Source organism: Pongo abelii, chromosome 21, assembly GCF_028885655.2.
Source record: "Pongo abelii isolate AG06213 chromosome 21, NHGRI_mPonAbe1-v2.0_pri, whole genome shotgun sequence".
In the NCBI taxonomy this organism is placed as follows: domain Eukaryota; kingdom Metazoa; phylum Chordata; class Mammalia; order Primates; family Hominidae; genus Pongo; species Pongo abelii.
In genome coordinates, this window is record NC_072006.2 from 5,685,736 (window position 1) to 5,707,536 (window position 21,801).

Consider the following 21,801-nt stretch of genomic DNA (forward strand, 5'->3'; position numbering starts at 1 on the left):
ATGGATTTCAAAGGGCAGTGTGGCAGAACTTGATGACTGACAGGGTATAAGAGATCAAGAGGACAAATACGTGAAAGATGGATCCAAGATTTTGTGCCTGGAAGACTGGGAGGTGGAAAAATGAGAAGGAGAGAGAATGAATTTGTTGTATTTACACGTTGATTTTGAGGTAACAACAAATTATACAAGAGCAGAATGTCTCTGGAAGAAGTGGAAAATGAGGAAGTTTTATCTTCAAAGAAGAGGATAAACTTAGAAGTGTGGTGATAGACACCAGGGTCCCAGAAGCTAAGAGATGTCTTTTGGAGTATGCCACTTTCCCTCAAAGAGTCAGCAGCCAGACAGAATGAAACCACAATGTCTGGCCTTAGAATGTGGACCCAGCAATCTCATGGTGCTCATCTGTTTCTTGACTTCCTTTTTCTGTGAGAAGATAGCAAGGACTTTGCTGACCATGAGAGAGATAAGCAGAGGTCATTGTTTGGAATCCTTTTGCTATGATTTTCTAACATATTGGGCTTATAAAACCCTAAGTGTGTTTTTGCCCCAAGTACTTTTCTTACTTTTTAAACCCATATGTATTTTGAAGTCAATTTAATCCATATGTTTCTGATTAATTTATGCTTAGCTCATCAAAATGTTGTTTTAAGAAGAAAGCTTATAAAAAAACAGAGTCATGCTTCACCAGCCACTGATGAAATCAACTCCAGAAGACTGTGGCTTAGTCACAAAATCAGATGGGCTAAGGGTACAAGGGGACAATGGGTTCCAAAGTTGGGAAACTCACTGTTGTGATCTTAGGAAGACTATGTTCAAATACTTGGGCAGATGGGGAGGGGGAGCTTAGATTTTGGAGTCTGGAGTGTATTTATTTTTCATTTCTGGAGGTATTTATTTGTTCCTTGTATTAACTATGATCCCTATACTTAGTTGTTCAGAAAGCTTCCAGGTTGTTCATAAAACTATTAATAAGTGGGAGGAAGCTGGGATATGGTATAAAAAGAGGAGTCTATTTCTATATGTGATTGTGTTTTTGTCAGTTGAAAGGCATCTCTGTAGAACGGTTCATGGGAATTTTAAGAGACAATGTATATATTTTACCTACTTGGGCCATAAAGATGGAATTATGATGTATGGATCATAAAGATAGAATTATGATGTATGTCTGTCACTATATTGAGAATTGGAAACAAAATGGTTTTCAAAATAATTCATTGTTTGAGATAACCTGTATCTTAGAAAAATCCTAAAAGGTAATAAATATGGGGGCTTTATTCCAGAGTTGAAATTTAGATAACTTTTTTCCTTAATATCAGAACAGTTGCATAGAAGTCATAAACAAGTTTCAATAAAATTAAATTTTGTCTACTTTATTTGAATGTTCCTTCAACATCACTCACTAATAGATTAAAATCAGCAACCCTACCTCTCCGATCTATAGATATAATTTTGTCTGCTTTCTCCCTCAATGTTGGTTTCAGCCTTATTTTTCTTTTCTTTTTATTCCTCACATACTCTTTGAGTGATCTTAGCCACTCCAAGGTTCGATGGCCGTCCATGAACTAATGACATCTAAATTATATTCAGATTTTAGTCTTCTCTCTTATGTTCTAGACTTGTGTATCCAAATGCTTCTAGTTAAAAGTCCAGTGGAATAAAAAAGGTGAACATGCCCCAAACAAAACTCAACTTCATTTCTCAAATTCCTCTTTCTCTTCCCCTGCCTTGTCCTATAATCCCTGTTGTGATTCCTGGTATCATCATCCACCTTGTAACCCAAACAGAATACATGAGTGTCAGCGAAGATTCTTCTATTTCACTGCCAAAGTTCAATCAGGCACAAACCTTTCCACTCTACCTCTTAAACAATTTTTATATTTTTTTCTCTTTTCTTCATTTCCACCACCACCACCAAGAGTCAAGAGTCTCCAGCTAGTATGATTTTTTTTTCTAGTCTTGACTATCTCCATTAAAATCTCACTGCTGCCACTGCCACTATTCTAAGACACAAATATGGTCATTTTGCTCAGCTGCTTAACACCTTGAGCATTCCCTGTATTCTACATGATAACATCCAAACTATTGTGTATTGTGTCTAACATGCTTCATTATTTCCCCCCATTTATATCTTAAAGCTCATTTCTTTCCACTTTCACCCTCTCACACTAAATTCCACCATCCTGGAGTTCAAGGTCAAGTTCTTCTAACTTGCATCTTTTTAGAGCTCATGCTCTTACATATAATATTCCTCTTGCCTGGAATGTTCATCTTGTACTCTCTTTGTATGTATCACTCCTGTTTTTCTTTTGGGCCTGGGTTTAAATAAACCTTCTTCCAAAAAGCATTGTCTTATTTCTTTTTTATCTACTATTATTATTATTATTATTATTATTTGGAGAGGGCATCTTGCTCTGTCTCCCAGGCTGGAGTGCAGTGGTGTGATCTCAGCTCACTGCAACCTCTTCCTCCCAGGTTCAACCAATTCTCCTGCCTCAGCCTCCTGAGTAGCTGGGACTGCAGGTGCATGCTGCCACATCTGGCTAATTTTTTGTATTTTAGTAGAGATGGGATTTTACCATGTTGCCCAGGCTGGTCTCGAACTCCTGAGCTCAGGCAATCTGCCCGCCTTGGCCCCCAAAGTGCTAGGATTACAGGTGTGAACCACTGCACCTGGCCCTTTTCTTACTTCTTATCCACATACTCTGCAGAAGCCTCTGCTATTTTTCTGTCATAATATTCAGAATACTTGATTTTATTTAAATTGCATGTTTAGTTATATGCCCATGCCAAAAGAATGTAAACTCTTTGAAGGCAAGTTTCATGTTATTCTTACTTACCACCAAACCCGCAACTCAGCACAGTCAATACTTGGCACATAGTAAGTGTTCATTAATATTTGTTTAACAAAGTAGTGAAAAGCTTTTTTCACATCTCTATACTTTCACATACATTATTTCCTCCATCTTGAATCCCTTTCTTGTTCTGTTTGATCAGTGAATCTCTACTTTTGCTGTGATAATTTATATCTCACAGAACTAATTTTTACAATATAATACTCTGAGAAATGCCAATCTAGCCTAACTCTCTTCTTTGGCACAACAGGAAACTGAAGGCAAGAGAAATAGGTACTTACGGAAGGTGAGACAGCTGGTTATAATGGAGAACCAGAATGCAAGTACATTCCCTAATATGTCATAATTTTTTAAATAATTATAATTTAAACAATCTAACCAATTTACACTTGGTTTTATTTGTAAAACAAAAGACTTGTCATTTTTGTGACAGCAAATTCATCTTCAATTACTTTTTACTAACAAGGACATATTTTGTTAGTCCACTTTTGATTCATCCAATAACAAAAGGAAACTCGATAATCAGGAATGAGTATTCATATGCCATTGATAATGGGAGAATGAGAACATTAACAAAAGGATGAAGTGAGTTGCACGGTCTGAGTACATTTTTCCACAGTAATAAAATGATCAGTGCTGCACATCATCAGAATTTGGTCTTTCCTTGGGAATTTGGTGTTTATTTTAACCAACACTTAAAAAAAATATGTTGCTCCTCCCTAAAGATGTAAAATTTCACCATTTATTAAGTCCTCTTGGCCAAGTTGAGAATTGTAGCATCCACATTCTCACATGTAAAATATTTCCTAATCGCAGCAAACGTTTCACATCTGCTCTGGATAACTGGCCCAAAACCAAGAAATAGAAGCATTCTTAGAGGATATTTGTTGATCCCCAGCCAGTCTCCTTGACACTGGAGAAGAACCACAGTGAGAGGGACTACTTCCCCCACTGTCTTCTTCCCATGTATTTCTTCTTTGGTTACTTGATGACACCCCTCTACATAGAAAGCACACCTCTCTATGCTAATATTCAGGAACTGTGCCAGAGTTCAAGTTGTGTTTTCAGTTCTGTCTACCCTTTCCACACCCATTGGAAAGCCAAGAACAGATTTGTGTGACTTCCAATTACTTCTTGGCTATCCTAGTCTTACTTTCACCACATGGAAATTCTTCACCCATTATAATCAAACTTAACTCCAACACTTAATAAACACTCAAGTGGTGATTTACAAAGATTCTGCTAATACTCATTTTCTCGTTCTGTTCTTATTTATTGGAATTATTTTCTATTGTAGTCTCCACTTCATAGTCTCATTCTGTTGTGTTTTTGGCTAACCTATCAGAGTAAATGAGAAGAGACTCTTGTCTGTCTCTGGAGTGAAGGGAAATGGAGTTGTCCCAAAGATTATTCACATTGGAAATGATTTTCATTGTGCTTTCATTATGATCCAATTTTTTCTATTTATTGGAAGCTAACGTTCAGCTAGTGATAAATCTCTTAGCTTATGGGTCATTTTCATTACTATCACCTGGTTTCCAGGCATAACTTTAAGTGACAAAGTGAGAACATTGACAGTAAAGTCTTAGAGGGTATGCTTCACTGGCACAGAAGGGAAGATTTTAAAACAGCACCTATTTGGTGGCAAATGACAGAAAATCTAACATAGACTGCCTGGAAATCTAACTCAGAATTAAGCCAAAAAGAAGAAGTCGGCTGGGCATGTTGACTCACACCTGTAATCCCAGCACTTTGGGAGGCCAAGATGGGTGGATCACCTGAGGTCAGGAGTTTGAGACCAGCCTGGCCAACATGGTGAAACCCTGTCTCTACTAAAAATACAAAAATTAGCCGGGCATGGTGGCAGGCACCTGTAATCCCAGCTACTCAGGAGATTGAGGCAGGAGAATTGCTTGAACCCAGGAGGCAGATGTTGCAGTGAGCCGAGATCACGCCATTGCACCTAGCCTGCATGACAAGAGTGAAAAACTCCATCAAGAAGAAGAAGAAGAAGAAGAAGAAGAAGAAGAAGAAGAAGAAGAAGAAGAACAGCCATGATGTAGAACTTAAAAGATCTGAGGTATTTTGGTTTCAGGCATGGTTGGATCTAGACTGACACGATGCCATTAGTACTAGGTCTCCCACTATCACCTCTGCCCTCTTTTTTTTGTTGTAGTTGTTGTTTTTTTTTTTTCAAGATGGAGTCTTGCTCTGTCGCCCAGGCTGGAGTGCAGTGGTGTGATCTCAGTTCACTGCAACCTCTGCCTCCTGGGCTCAAGCGATTCTCCTGCCCCGCCTTCTGAGTGGCTGGGATTACAGGCATCTGCCACCACGCTTGGCTAATTTTGTTTATTTATTTATTTATTTATTTATTTATTTATTTATTTTTTAGTAGAGACGAGGCTTTGCCATGTTGGCCAGGCTGGTCTCGAACTCCTGACCTCAGGTGATCCACCTGCCTCGGCCTCCCAAACTGCTGGGATCACAGGTGTGAGCCACCGCACCCGGCCTCACCTCTGCTTTCTTTTGTGTTGGTGCCATTCTCACACACACTGTCCCTCCACTGTGGCAAAATGACTTCCAGCATACCTCCACGCATACATCTCATCCCTTCAGTAATCTTAGTAGAAGAAAGAGTGCTTCTTAGAGGTTTTTGCAGCAAGAGTAGTGAAACTAACTTTGATTAAACTGACTTGAGTCACATGTTTTCCCTGAACCAATAATAATAGCTATGTGTGGAAGATGCTAATTGGTCAGACATAGGTCACCTGCCAACTTCAAGACTCTTGGAATAAGAATAGGGTTGAGATATGATTACCAGAATCCTGTTACCATAAGAAAGGAGAAAATATACTTGGCAGAATAAGGTAACTCATGCCCATTAAAGTCTTATAACAGACTCTACTGAGACATAGGCCCAAATAAAAAAATATGAACAAATCCTGTGTGAAAAAAAGCAGCAATAAAAATATCTTTGGGGAAAGACTCAAAGTCTGTTTATATGACTGTTGTCATTGAACACAAACCTGATAGCTTAACAATGAGACCATGGCAGCCCCAGAAACCCTTGATAGGGCCTACTTACCAGAAGCTAATCATTGTTTGAAACTGAGATGACTGTATTCACAGGTGGTTTATTGTAGAGTTGAGTCATGTCTGTGGACAGAGATATAGTTTGGCATCACCTGTGATGACCAAGCATAATAATGACCTATTATCTATTTTGAAATAAAACCTTTATTTCCTTTACTTATTTTTAGTTGTGCAAAACTCATACCTGGGGATTTCCAAGGGGATATGGTGAAAGCCAAGTGACTATTATTGTGTTTCCTGAGACAGTGTGGAAGTAAGACCCATTTGCCTGCCGTTGCCCATCAGGAAATTGCATCCTTCTTCCCCCTGATAAGGGAAGAAAAAGTTGGGGGGTGGTGAGCACAGCTTCTAGTAGTGAGATACCTTGGGAGAGATGGAGACTAATCACAGATTGTGTTTTGCCTTCTTTCACCCTCTAGACTTTGTGTAAGTGGATAATTTGGAAAAAATGAACTGAAAGTAAATCAGTGGTAGTTTCCATAAGGGCATTATCCAGCCTGAGTGTGGAAATATGTTTGGAAGTCATGCTGGTTGGATCTACAGTGGCTATGCAGCTCTGCATTGAAGTATGGAATTGATGGCCCATCTGTGGGTCTTGAGAATTTCAGCCTCACTTGGAAAGGCAGCCTTTCCTCTACTGCTTTGTTCTCTTCCAGACTCCTTGCTCCTGGAGCTTTGAGCGTTTTTTTTGTTGTTGTTTTGTTTGTTTGTTTGTTTGTTTTCCCATCTCTGTTCCCAAAACGGCAGCTGGAAGATGTTTCACTTTTTGAAAAACAACTGTGTGGGACATGAGTAAATTCATTTTTGGTCAAGATATTAAAGTCTACTATGGAAGAATGGTCCCTAAATACTCTCCAGGCTGTCAAGGGACCAGGAAAAGCATGAACCCACATGTGTTGACATGGAACCTGTCATTATCGTGGGAAACTCTCATTGCAGGAAGGAACCCTCCCTATAGGCAGCACTTTACCAACAGAAGCTGCATAAAAGATGATGGTGCTGCTTCATTCACTGTCACTAATGACACCCCTTGAACCTTTGAAGAGGTAGAACAAAACCAGGAATGGCTTGAGAATCATGGAGTTGTCACCTAAATAATATCGAGGGCTTGGTTCAATAGATGAACACATGGAAATGAATCTCATGCTGTTGGCAGTGTCCTCAGATGGAATGAGGAACCCCTGGGCCTATTTCCTTAACACACTCTCCCGTGTTTCCTCCTCTTTCCTTTGGTTTGGTCCAGGCTTGTCCCTAACTGCTGCCTTTGTTCTGTTTCTTCACTCCCATCTTTCCTCAGCCCTTTGTGTCTGGAACAAGCTCCCTTTTGCAGTCTGCCAAGCCAGCAGGCTCTTTGCTGACCTGTCCTCAGTACGTTAGCTTTGAAGACATTCAACTCTATCTTTTCACTAAGGTTAGGGGTTTGGAAGGAGGAAGGAGGTTTGTAACAAACTTCAAGTGAAGGAAAATAAAAATAATTCCTTCTGAAGCTTTGGAGATCCTCAGATCCTTACCTCCACACTATTTACTCTGTTCTTTCAGTGAGTAATTTCTTTCCCCCACAAAAAAGCAAGGTTATCATTTTCTACTTAACAAATAATGACAATACATATAGTAACAATAATAATTTCTATAACAGTTTCCAATTAATTTCACATCCTTATTTCCTTTAATTTTCAAATGATAATTCTCATTTTATAGTTAGGACAACAGATTCAGAAGTTATATGTTCTGCCAAAGACACACAGCTGGAAAATGGTTTTTCCACGTATAACAAACGCTTCCTATTACTAGCAATAAGCGGGAGGATGAGTAACGAAAGGGTGATGTCTTGAATTAAAGAAAGAAAGCTGACAAGTTTGCATGAGTTAGAATCTAGAGAAAATATGTTTAAAAAGATTCTTATTTTTATCTTTTAACCATGTATCAGAATGTGAGTCCCCAAAGTCATGGCCCACCAGCTCACACCTGTAATTCCAGCAGTTTGGGGAGGCCGAGGCTGGCAGATCACCTGAGGTCAGGAGCTCAAGACCAGTGTGGCCAACATGGTGAAACCTTGTCTCTACTAAAAATACAAAAATTCGCCGGGTGTGGTGGCGGATGCCTGTAATCGCTGCTACTCGGGAGGCTGAGGTACAAGAATTGCTTGAACCCGGGGGGCAGAGGTTGTAGTGAGCCAAGATCATGCCACTGCAGTCCAGCCTGGGTGACAAGAGTGAAATTGTGTCCCAAACAAACAAACAGACAAAAACAAACCATTTATATTTAATATTCTCTACCTGGATTCTGAGTGGAGATGATGACTCACATATGCCCTGCAGAACAGCACCCTCCTGCTATGCCATTCATCCTGCTTTCAGAAGCTCCTAGTTTTATTTAAGGTTCTCGCATCCGTGTGCAAACTACCCGAGTCATTCTAGCTTATTTAAAGTGAAAAAACTGATTCCTAATTGAGTCAGCAGATAGCAAAAATTGCTTATGTATATACTTTCCACGTGGGGGATCAGGCCTGTCTTTCGGTGTTTGCTCATTTTGTCATTCAATTCTATGGCTGATAACTAAGGAATTTATTTCTGTTTTCTTTCTATATTGGTCTTCATTGCAGGAAATGGTATTCAGTAACACTGTGAGGGCTTTCTTAACATGCAACTGGAACTTTGTTTTCTTTTCTTGTGCAGTGCACAAGTAATTTTTTCTTGACTTTAAAAAAGTAAACGTTTAATTTCATTCCCCACCCTACTCCCAACTTTCCTTATCTAAACATACAGGGAGAAATGTGAGTCAGGATATATGTAGAAGGAATATTTTACATGTGTTATTTGAAATTCACAGGCTAGAGGAAAAGAATCACCAAAACTTTGCAAAATTCTCTGTGTTTTCTCCCAGGTATAAAGCATCGTGGGTTTGCCCCATAATTGGAGACAAGATTATCAAGTAATATCGAGGGCTTGGTTCAACAGATGAACACATGGAAATGAATCTCATGCTGTTGGCAGTGTTTATGTATCTGCAGGAAACCCGAGGCACAGTCCCACTAGAACTGAAATAATTAAATCCTTTACTTATGTTATTTCACAGCTTTTTCAAGATTTTGCCAAGAATGAAAATTGAGACAACTATTGGTAGATGAAAATAGTCATTTGAGGGGACCTGGAGGTAGATGTGTTTTAAGAATAAAGAGACAAATTTTGTAATGTGATTTGACTGGATGTAAAAGGCAGGGTGCCTATACCTCAGAGTGAAGTGGGCAATGATCAGGAATAGATTATTGTCTGCTTCTCCTGGTGCTGCACAAAATTTAAGAGCCATTTACAAAATGGAACAAATGAAAACATAAGCTAAACATCAAGTGGTAAGAAAAGATTTCATGGTGCAGAAATTATTACGAATGATTTTAAATATGTAGTAGCAACATGTTGGTTTAACTCATCTAATTCTGGTCTGGACAACAAGCAATGAGGGATGAGGAATAACCTAAGGAACATTATTCCTTTGGTAGTAGGTTTCTAATAAGTGAAGATTTATGTGGTTCTGTGTTGTGTACACTCAAGTGTTTGGAAAACAAGGCAAAAAAGTTCCACTAATTCAGACGCTTAGAGAATGGGCTAATTTTGGGAAACCAATGTTATGGGAATAGAGATAACTCTTGAACCTTTGAAGAGGTAGAACAAAACCAGGAGTGGCTTGAGAATCATGGAGTTGTCCCCAAAAGATTCTCTTTACCTACACATAAGCCAGTTGGGCATGGGAGGGAATGAAGAAGGCCGACATTCCTTTGTGTGTCAGAGAAGCATGTTGACTCAAAAAGAAAAGGAAAAAAAGAGAGAGGGAGAAAGGAAAAGAAAGAGAGGAGGCAAGAAAAATTAAAGCAACAAGATGTAATTATTTTATATTTTAATGTCTGTATCATCACCTTCAGAACTCTTATTTTGATTTTGATTTGGTTGGTTCCTTTTCATTTAGAACTGCAACTCTCTAGATAGTAGCAGATGTGGGAAACAAAGAGTACTAGGAAAATACCCCTACAAGCTTCCTTGAAAATTATGCGACCTTGTTTAACTAACTAAATAAATAAATGTATGTCGACTTCTAAGGGAAAGATCCATGGGATTCATTCCAGCATTCTTTGACAATGCTCAATTTTCCCAGAGAAAAATAGAAACTCTCATTACAGAAACTTTGTACCTGGGCTTCATTTCTCATATTCTCAGAGGAAAGTTTTCACCTCTACCATCAATGTGGCATCCTGTAACTGGCAGCCTTATCTTTGTCTTTTTACTAATATGAAAGCCACACCGCAGTTGACTTTCACAGTATTTGCTGAGCTGGTAACAGTGCCAGTGCCAACGAGGACCCAGAGTAGGAAATTTACCTATGTTTTCTCCCCTCAACAGCTGCAAGTGAGATCTGAAGTAAAGGGCTGGATAAAATATTCTTAGGACATTTTGGTAATTATGATTTAATCCAAAGGTACAGTTAGACATCTTTGAAAGGAATTGTGAGCATGTTTCTTTGAACTGCTGAGGAATACCAGGGTTCTGACAAACACATAGTTTAAAGGAGATCCAAAATTTCTTCAGTATTTATCATCTTTCTGAGATATGGTTCCCACAAATGCTCCTGAACCTGCTGGGAAGGCACATAGCTTCATATTTCCCTTTGCATAATGATTTCTTTGTCTGTTTCAATTTGACCTTGATGTTTTCCTGTAATTCTAAAGATGCCCACTTATTATAGATGATAATGTATCTATTTCCTTTATGGGCAAATGCTGTCATTCAATGTGGAGAAAATCATGCTTGACATTCCATGTAGGTCCTGTGAGGTGTCTGGGAAATTTCCAAGTCTATACATTCTAAGCAGTGATGGGGAAAGAGGTAAAGAATGTGGGCCATTAAGTCACATTGACTGGTTCAAATCCTTGTACGGCTTCACCGTTATGCAACTACGGATAAGTCCTTTAATCTTTCTGTGCCTCAATTTCCTATCTACAAAATAAAATACTAGCATTTTCCTGGAAAAATTGTTGTGAGGCTTAATTGTGCAGCCCTGCTATGTATATGAACCCCAGCTGTGGAAGCCCAGAAATATGCGTGGAGTACCTAGGATATTTCTAGGACAAAGTCAGGGAAACCCTCCTTAGACATTTCCCTGGCACATGTCTTTTATTGTTCCAATGCTTCCAGTTCCACACTGGCCTCCTAATTAAAGCCGGGTGGTACTGCTGATCATTCATGGACATCAGTCATCAATTGACCTAGAGCTCACAAGTAGCTGGTAAAGGTTTCACTGTTGTTATACATGCCATCGTTATTGACGGACAGAAGGTTTTAGCAATTTCAAATGTCTGGATTCTGTTTCACCACTTACTTAAAATTAGATCCAGAGTGATGAAGCAAAGATTCACCAGATGCTGCGATTGCACCTAATTCTTTTCGTTTAAAAAGCATGGGATATTAACGTTCTAATGACAGAACATTCATCTTTTTCTAGAATATACCAGAGGCACATCTCTTAAGTATAGTCTACCTGCACCAGTAATTGTAAACAGTGAAAGCTTTTAAGCAAGCATATGTCAAAATGGCCATTTGTCATCTTTGCAACAATGACCATGCTAACTTTAAATCTCTTTTAAAACTTTGTTCACTACTCCTTCTTTCCATTAGCCTATTAACTAGGGCACTTTAGCCCATGAATCATATCACTTATTTTTGGAACTGGAAGGGAGAAAGTCATATTATTTAAAATATGATTTATATTAAGGAAGGTAAAAATAATTTCTGTCCAAAAATAACTTAAATAGCACTTGCCAATACTCTAGGTTCAGAAGGCCATCAAGTTTTTTTGCAAATATTTATAACCCCATATAATCTATTGCCATCTATCAGGTACATTTTCTAACTTATATGTTCTAAAATCCCCAAATCCTGAAATGTTAGAAGTAAACTTGGGAATCATTTAGTTCTACCACCCATTTAATGATGAAATTTCAAACCAGATACTTTTTTAGTTGACTGACTGAGAAGCTTTCTACTCTTTTTTAAAAATAAAGTTTCTTTACAAGCTCCTTTAAATTATCTTTACCCATATTCACTAAAAGCAATAATGAAGTCAAGGGTCACTGTTCTGGGCAGATGCCTGTGGATATCAGATTCCTAGGAAGACCAAGTTTAGGAATTTAGCTTTGGAGGTCTAAATTCCTTGGAAGCAACCATATTCATGTCCAGTTTCTTTAACCCATGAGCTCAAACAAAAACCTTCTGAGGCATTACCCTTTTGTTTGTAGTCATTGTTAGTACTCTTGTTATAGCAGGTCATTTTTCTTGCTACCTTTTCTTCTAGTTTTACTTTTCTTGAAATACATAAAATTGTTTGACACTTGATCTTAGCCAAAAGGCCGAGAAGCGATAAAATTGTTTGAGATATAAAATCCTCCCTCTCCTCAGCCTTGTGATTTGGAGTGTTCTCTATCACATACTGAACCTTTTCGTACTCTTTGGAAGCCTGATGACTCGCTCTGGAATTCAGAAAATTGGGCAGAGTGGATCTTTCAAAGGCAAGTGAGTACTGCGAGTATCACCTTTTCAAGGTGAAGAGTGTCCCCTTATTCAGATAGCACTGACCCTGAGAAGTCACTTACTGTTTCTGCTAAAGCAGACCTTGAGCTCAGGTGTCCTTTAGATGTGACTCTGAAGCTGAATTTCTCCATTTCCTAAGCCTGATTTTGGACAAACTGTTGGACCCTTTTGACTCTTCGTTTTGCCCCTCTGTGCAATGGGAACCAGGATGCTGAGTTCAGTGGTTGCCATGAGAGTCCACTGAAGCAATGCGAAACATTCAGTGCAGTGTCTGGTGCCTAGTAGGCATTCTACAGCCTTGATGCCTTTGGGGTAGACTTACTTTAGAAGTTTTAAGAAATCTCAAAATGAGTTCTATGATGTTTGCCTTGCTTGGACACAAAATGAGAAACAGAAAATCTGCCTTCTCACCCTATGGGTGGAGTGTTGCTCCTCTATATTTTAATTCTTTTTCATAAGAAAAGGGCATCTTGAATGTGGTGGGAAAGGGCAGACCACATGGTGGGAAGTCATGTAACACAAGATACACTTTATTGCATGGCGTGTTTCTGTACCACAGATGTGCACACAGATGCGGTCATCAACAGAGATAACTAGTTTACAAGCCCTCCCTGGAAACTCCTCATCGTTCTTAGTAGAAATGTGATTTTCAGCCAAGGCCTAAGCTGAAGCTCAGCCCATGATTAAAGCATTTCCAACTGTTCCACGCTGAAAAGAAAGAAAAGAGAAATGACCAGCAGTGGTTTTCCAGCCAAGGTGTGAGACCAGAGGTCACCTAAAAGGCTAAAGTCTATTAAAACAAGTATCTGCTGTGGCCTTTTCTTTCTGCCTTTCTTTCTTTCCTTCCCTCCCTCTTTTTCCTACCTTCATCCCTACTTTCTTCTTTATTTCATTTATTTCTTTACCATACATTTTTTTTCTCCTGCTCTCTTCTTCTTCTTTCTCCTCTCTCCTTCCCCTTTATTCTTCATAGAAAAATATCACTTTATGTCAAGGAAACACTGAGCAACATCTACTCATCGTTGAGCCTTTTAATGTGGAGAGGGCATATTCATTTACTTTCTAAATTGTGTGACTTTATTATTATTATTTTTATTCGTGATATGTGATGGGAGTTTTATGCAAATGTCTAAAGCAGCAGTTTAGTATAATAAATACAATCTTTTTAGGATTCAAGGAAAAACCTGAGTTCAACCCTGGTTCATAATTCTCAACCGTGCAGTATTCTCAAATACAGTAGCTCTGGGGGCTAAATAAAATAAATGTATGAATACACAGTATCTCTATAATTCATATGGGACTACAGCTTAAGTCTCATTCTCTATAATAGAAGTAGGGCCTGAGAAACAGATTCAGGTGCATGTCATTTTGGGTGGTAAACATCTCAGGAGGAAGGGGAGTGAAGGAAGCAGATGGAGCAGGTGAAGGAGCTGAGCTTAGGATGTGGTCTCTTCTGGAGTCTGGATTTACCCTAATCCCACAGAGAGCTCTGGAGTGTGAATTACACACATGAAGTTGTTCCTACCTTGATGTGGTTGGCTGGTCTTTTGTATTCTTCATGTCAGTTAGCCCTTGCAGGTGGGTTGCCCCTGGGCTGGGGGTGGCGAGTTAACCTCCCAGGCAAATGTCCAAGAGGAAATCTCTGGAGAAGGGGGCAGTTATGAGCCATTAGCAGCCTCCGCTTGCAGCAACTGGGGCAGAAGTACCAGTCTGGTAAAGGGCGTTGGCTGTGATATCAGCAGCATCCACTATGGGGCTCAATAAATGGTAGCTAAACTTAGTATAATTCTTGGCTGCTGTATGTCTAGTTCAAGTCCTTTGCTGTGGAGGGTCAATATACACCTATCATAGTAGTTTATGGCCTTCTCAAAAATAGGAAAATCAGGTAGCTTTTAACAAAATAACTATAATATTCTCTATAGCTAGGCTTCTCCATCCACCCACACTGAATTTGGTCAGTTCCCTTCAATGATTCACTGATGGAAATAAAAACCTTTCACTGCAATGTACTGAAGGTTTTCGTAACTGGAGAACAGGTAGGAGTCTCATAAGTACAAAATGACTTGGAAAGCGAATGCAATCACACACAAACCTGGGCTCTTAAAAAATCCAACAACATTACCTGCAAGTAAAGATAGTATAAAATAAAATGCTGACGAGAACCAAGCAAGAATGACTATTGTAGAAGAACAATTAGCTAGACCTGAATGTATTTTAGTTTCTCCAGACATTGGGTCTTTACAGTGGTTTGCGATTTGAATATTTTGGTTAAAATTTATTGGGTCTCCTAATTGATATTTTCCATCATCTCAACTCAGTGATCGTGCCTGGGTGGAAGGTAGGGGATTTACAGAAGACATTGTCCAGATTTGTTTTGAGTCTGTAAGCCTGGCCATGTCAAAGTGTAATAAGACAAGCAGGAGAACAATGACAACAGCAGTAAAAGCCTTAATTGAAATTATACCCATGGCTGTTTAATCTAGCTCTGCCGGTTTTGCAGACCAGGAGCTAATTCTTCCCAACAGCACTCTTCCCTTGGGTTGCTCTTGACAGCTCTTCTGTCTATATAATGTTACCTTTGCACACACAAAATCCTGTTTTTTAACTTGAAACACATGAAAGCTTTGGAAGGGTTTGCATGGGTATCTTCATTCTCATTCCCTTCAAATGTTAGACTCTTCTGTTCTTCAAAATGGTGAATCAATCTTTTTCCACTTTCTGATCAAACTATAAGATTATATTTACTTTCCTGTTAACAAAAGAGGTGTCTGTGACATAGCTTTCCTATTTATCACTCTGCCCTTCAAAATCTATTAAATAAGGAAAATATAAATTAACTCATATGCAAAAATTATACCACATAAACATCATTTATTTTTTATATTTTATAACCTATACACCTCTGTGGGAGACATAGGATTTTAATTAGCTTTGTAGAATATAAAAATGATACTATGGTAATTAACACTTAATGTTAGCCTATGTGTGTCACTCCAATAACTTCAGATATACTTCCTTCCTATGTAAAACAATACATTTCTCTTTGTCTTCCAGAAGTTAGAATGATGGTTGACCCTTATAATTATTAAAATGCTGCCCAAAATATAACCTGATTTGGCTTGCTGCATAAAATAATTTATATAATAAATTAATTGCATTTTCCTGTAGTTCAGAATTCCACCTTGGCAAGATACTCTTCTGGACATTGGGCAATAGCAGTGCTATCATTTTCTTGTTTGTTTGTTCCTGAACAACTAGAGGCACTCTTTCACTATCCCTGGCTTTTTCTCCTTACATAAGTGAAATGAGTTCATGACAAAGTAATGTTCAAGACATCAAAATGATGACAAAGCCAAGAGCAAGAAATGACTAAGGCTTTGTTGCTTGTGGCTTGAGGGGGTGAGAGGCACCACCCTCTGAGGTGTCTGAGTGGATCACCCAACAGACTTGCCAAGGGCTGGGAAGGAGGAAAAAAGTAAGTTGGACAACTCTCCTCCTGGGACAAGTCTCAGAGTTACATCGTTAGTGGTGATAAAAATGTGTGTGGGGATTAGGGCATGTAAGTGAAAGGAAAAGAAAGGAAAGGAATGGATTGGAGTGGAACAGAGGTAGAGAGGAGGGTTTTGAAGTGTGATAACTCTCTGGCTTCCACTCTAAATCATACTACTCATCTTTACAAAAATCCAGGATGCATTTTTTTCTATGAGCTAGCCCTTTAAGATACCTACACACCAGTGGAAAACAGAAATGTTTGAACTTTACCATTATTCTTTTTTAGCATAAAATATATTTATATAAACAAAAATAAGTCACAAGTTATCTCAATGGTTGATTTTGCCTTAGAAACTTCAGCTTTTTTCTTTTCTTTTTTACTTTGAGTGTTATGCTGAAATATCGGGGGAAAATACTTGTTTCTAAGTCAGGTCATAGCTAAATCTAGTTTTGGTTCTTTTCTCCAGCATTATGCACTATGTGATGCTAAAAATATAGCCATTTTACAGATAAGAAAACTGACCCTTGTGTAGTGAAATTTATACTATTGGTTAAATGCAGTGGAACAGAACTTTGACTCTGGGCAATACTAATTAGGAAACTGCACTCATAGACATTGCTTTGAGCATTGCTATAATAGGGCCCTAGCTTTCACCAGGCCTTCTAATCTTTTCTTTACCCTGTAGTCAACATGTTCTATCTGCATTGTGAATCTATTCCTTTCTCTCTCTGCTTAAAATCCTTGGGCACTATTAAAAGGGGAACTGTATCCCCCAACATTTATTTGTTGAAGTCCTAATCCCTAGCTCTTCAGAATATGATCTTATTTAAAAATCAGGCTCTTGCAGATAGAATTAGTTGAGGTCATTAAAGTCGGCCCTAATTCAATATGGCCAGCATTCTTATTTTAAAAAAAAGAAAGTTGGACACAAACATACATATACAAAGAACACCATGTGAACATAAAGATGGCCATCTACAAGCCAAGGAGAGAGCCAGGAACAGATTCTTCCCCCACAGTGCTTAGAAGGAGCCAACCCTGTAGGCACCTTGATTTAACACTTCTAGCCTGCAGAACTGTGAGACAATTAATTTCTGTTGTTCAAGCTGCCCATTTTGTTGAACTTTGTAATAGCAAACCAATACAGATACCTTTCCATTATTCTTAGCATGATGTCCAACATCCTACACCTGGAAAGCAGGGAGTAGAACATCAAACTAAAAAGCAAATGTGACTCAAGCTAAGCATAGTAAGATTTCTGGAACTGTGAATGGGCTTAGTAAAAATTCATTGAGTAATTATCATAATCTTACATGCCAGGAATCGTATTTACACAATGCAGGGATCTTACATGCCAGGAACTGCTGTACATTTAGATGTGAAGTAAACTGACACAGTGCCTGTTCTCAGGGAGCTTACACTGAGGCAGGCAACTAATTACGCATATAATTAATTACAGTAAGAGTGAAGAGTGGTAGTGGAGTGTCCTAAAAAATAGGATGCTAGAGGAGCCAACCCTCTTCTTGAAAAAAATCAAGAAAAGCCAGAAAGGCTTCTTTGAGGCAGTCATGTTTGAGCTTATATCTGAAGAATGAGTAAAAATTAGTTAATGAAAGGAGATGCTGGGAGAAGTAGCTCTGAGATCAAGGGGACAGAAAATATAAAGATTCCAAAGCCAGAAGCATTATGCCACTTTCCAGAACTAAAAAGAGGAAAGTATAAGTGGAGCACAAAAGGCGAGGTAGAAAGTTGTGTGCGATGGAATAGAAGCAAACATAGTCAAGTCCTGTGGGCAGTGATGTAATCAGAGTTGCAGACCAGAGTTAAAAGGTGCCTCTGGCTGCACTATGAAAAATAGAGCTAAGGAAACCACTTAGGAGGCTATGATAAGAAGTAATGGTGGGCCAGGAGTGGATGGATTTAAGAAGTAGTCCATTGATGGGATCTAGTTGATGAGGTCCAACAATTAAATAGATGTCATACAGTCTGGAGAAAGAGAGGCATGTGTTCAAGTTGACTGCTCATTTTCTAGCGTGGCCAACTGAGTGGAAGATAGAATTGTTCACTGAGATAGGAAAGATTAGATGAGGCCATTTTTTTTTCTTCTTGGGGTAAGGAGGGAGAGAAGAAAAAGTTGAGTGCCTAATCACGCATTTGAAGCAATTGTGAGATGTGTGATGTCCTGTGGGACCTCAGCCTCATTGGTCGGGATGCCTGAGCCACTGGAGATGTAAATTTGTCTGTCATTGGGATACAGATGGTAACTGAAGCCATAGGAGCAATTGAGCTCACCTGGCAAAAGAAGGTAGAATGATTAAAGAGAAGACTGTGCACAGTTGAGGAATTCTAGCCTTTCAGGTTTGGCTGGAGGAAAATGGCCCAGCAAGGGTGATGAGTGACAGGAGCCAAAGGAGAACACCCAGAAGGATGTGTTGTCATGGAAACCAAGGGAAAAAGGGAGCTTCAGGAGGAAATAGTGGCTGGTAATCTTTAAACTATGGAAGCAGTTTAAGTTTAAAAAATATTCTGGCTGTTGTAGCCATTTGGCTCTTAGCAAGATCTCTTGCAGGGGCTTGAGTGGAGGAACAGATGGAAGGTGTAGAGGATGATATTGGTGTTCTGTCCACATCCCTCTGGAAGTCACTTGCATATTCCAAGGACTGCTTATTATGAACACCTGTAACTTCTTGCTTGGGGCTTTTATTTATTTTCATTATTTTATGGCTGAAGAGTTCCCTTAGCCTAAGCACAGAGCAAGCCAAAATGACAGAGAGTTTATGTCCCCAGGGAGCTCTCAAACAATGACAAACAGAGATTTGATAACTAAATATTCCAATCCACTGGCCCTCATTTGGAATAATGCTGAAGAATGTTTCACACTGTCTCTCAGAGTTCCACAGAGGGATCAACTGGTCTGATAATCTTCAAGAACTTGCTGTCCTGTCTTTCTCTGACATACTCCTTTACTCCCCTACCAGTGTTTCTGGGAATCACCTACCAAACAAATTACTCACTCTTGAATCCTTGCCTCAGTGGCTGCTTCTGGGAAAGCAAAAACATACAGAAGAAAAGAGTTAGACCAGTAAGTATAAACTTAGTGAGAACAGCTGAAAAGGGGTATCAGGAAGAGAAACAGAGTCAAAAATGGCTTATTATAATCAAGAAAGAGTGCTAAGCTTATTTGACTGAGGGTGGAAGGAATATAAGAGAGAGAGGGGAGAGATTTTATAGGAAATCATATGCACAAATATGTTTTCTTTTCTGATGCTGTTGGTTAAAATATAAAAGGAGAAAAAAGCAAAGAAAAAATAATACAATTTGCATTATAAAACTTAGGAAACCTCTTTCTAGATAAGATAAAGGCACAAAAGTTTCCTCTTCAAAAGCATAAAAGAAGTTCTGATGTTCTTGGACCTTTGTGTGTTTAGGAATTTCCAGCATCTCTAGAATCCGTTTAACCACTCCATGACACATTTTTTCTCTCCAGATGTAAAAACTGAGGAGTCAGTTGTCAGTTGAATACTCTAGTATTATTTTCTCAGCAATTATTTTAAGGAACGCATTTGAATAAAATGCAGTTTTGGCATCATTTTAAAAAATGGATGATGATTTATGCTTTTCTTGTGGGGACAAGATGGCTGTGGGCATGAGTCATGACTGTACGCTGGGAAGATTCTGATGGGAACCTTGCTTTTGCTGGTTGAGCCATAACTTACACGGACTTGAGACTGTGCGTGGCTTTTATTAATGTGCATTTTGCTTGTTAAGGCTCGAGCTTCATCTTTTTCTTCCCAACCAAAGCCCTGTTTGTATTTCACACACACCTGATTCAAAATCTGTGCTTGGAACCCAGAGTGGCTTGGGAATAGTAATTTGGAAAAATTTGATTATTTGTCAGTTAAAATGGAATGATGTGTTCTCAGCTGCAGCTGGGAAATGGGCTATTTCTCTGCAGGGAAGTAAATTCAAATGATAGACAAAGTTCTAACTCTTCCAATATCCCTGTCTTCGTGGAGCAGGTTTGGCACAAATCAAAATTGTTTACAGGCCAACAAAGGTACAAATCATAGCACAGATCTGTGCTTTTCTCAACTGCATAAAGAGCTTTCACATATAATTTTTCTGGTGAAAAATCCCTGTCCCGGAGCAGATGTTCCATGGAAACAACACTGAAGTTTTTAAGGGGCCAAGGTGAATGAATTACAAGACTGGTTCTTGAAGTTTTCCAGGTTAAAACCATCTCTCTCATTGTCCTTGGAACTGGTTTTCAAAATGTGTTTTACAGCATTGCTTCTCAGATTTTAACATGCATACAGATCACCTGGGGATTTTGTTAAATTGCAGACTTCGTTTCAGTAGTTCTTGTGCGGGGCTTGAAATGCATTTTTGATAAGCTCCCAGGGGATACTGATGCCAATCTATGTTTATCCCTGAATCCTACTTTGAGTGGCGAGTAACAGAGGGGTATAGAAAGTTGGTCTTGCAAGATTCTCTCCAATGCAAAGATTCTCTAGTCCAATAAGTTCAAAAAAATTCACATTTTTATCTTTCTCTCTAGAATTCTGCAAATTAACAAATTAAAGACTCTGAGAAGATTTGCGCTGATAAAATCTGCGGTCAATGCTGTCTCCTAACAACCTATGGAGTTTGATTTTGTGAAAGGAAAGGATAATCTGATGTGCGCTATTCAAGGGAATATTTGTTCAGGCACTTAAACAGATTGAAGGAGGATTTTAGAAAATGTTTGACTCTCTTTGTGGTGACTCTTGTAACCTTTCTCAGGTGAGTGTTACTGCTTCTCCAAATAAGCAAGATTCTAAGTCCAGCTCTCAATATCCCCAGTAGAATAATAAACTTTCCACCTAGAGTTTTGGTATTCAGAATGTACAGTGTGCCTTCTAATCAACTCTAAAAATTGTTCAGGGTTTAGCTGCCACCATGCCCTGTCAAAAGGCCAGCTTAGAAAAGTGTCAGACAGGAAAACTACACCAAGGGAATTTAAATGCTTCCAAGCATCTTAAATTGTTTGCAAACCTCTGTGTGTCTATGATTCGATTCTCTAATAATTTCCCATGAAGATTCCTGGCCTCTGCCCCAGAAATGATTATTCTTTGAATCTTGGGTATATCCTGAGAATCCTCATTTTAATAAGCGTTTCCAGGATTTTCTGATGCAGGTGTTGTAAAGACCACATTTTTAGATTAAGTTCTATTTCCTCAGAGTTATAGAACAAGCAATTGGGCTACTTTGTTTTGGCTTTCTGAACATGCAGCTTTGTGAGTCATGCTTTACTGTTCTACCCTGGATTTTTATGGATAATATATATGAATGAATGAGAAAGCGTTAGCATTTTTTCTGGAAATGTTATTAAAGATACTGTCATTATGCCAGATTTCAGAAACTTCTGTAAAGGGATCCTGTTGGCAGCAAAATATAAGCTTGATCCTGTGGTTTGGAGTATGAGATCACTACAACAGATCATCACTTGACATGTCTTGTGGTAAAAGTAAATGCACGTTTTGCTCCTTTTTCTTAAGAAATTCATTGGCATTACTATAAACATGTAAGCTTATGTAAATTTTACCCAAAATTGTTAAGTTGAGCCTCAAAGTCATCTGCGGCTTTAGGTACACCCTGGCATATCCCCATACTCTGGGGATATTTTCTCCACAGCTTGAGAAATATAGGACTGTATCCTGATTAGGGACCCAGAAATAAAGAATGAGTACATTCCCCTTACAATGTCCTCCAGAAATAAAGGCTTTCTTATATTAATATTTTTATATTG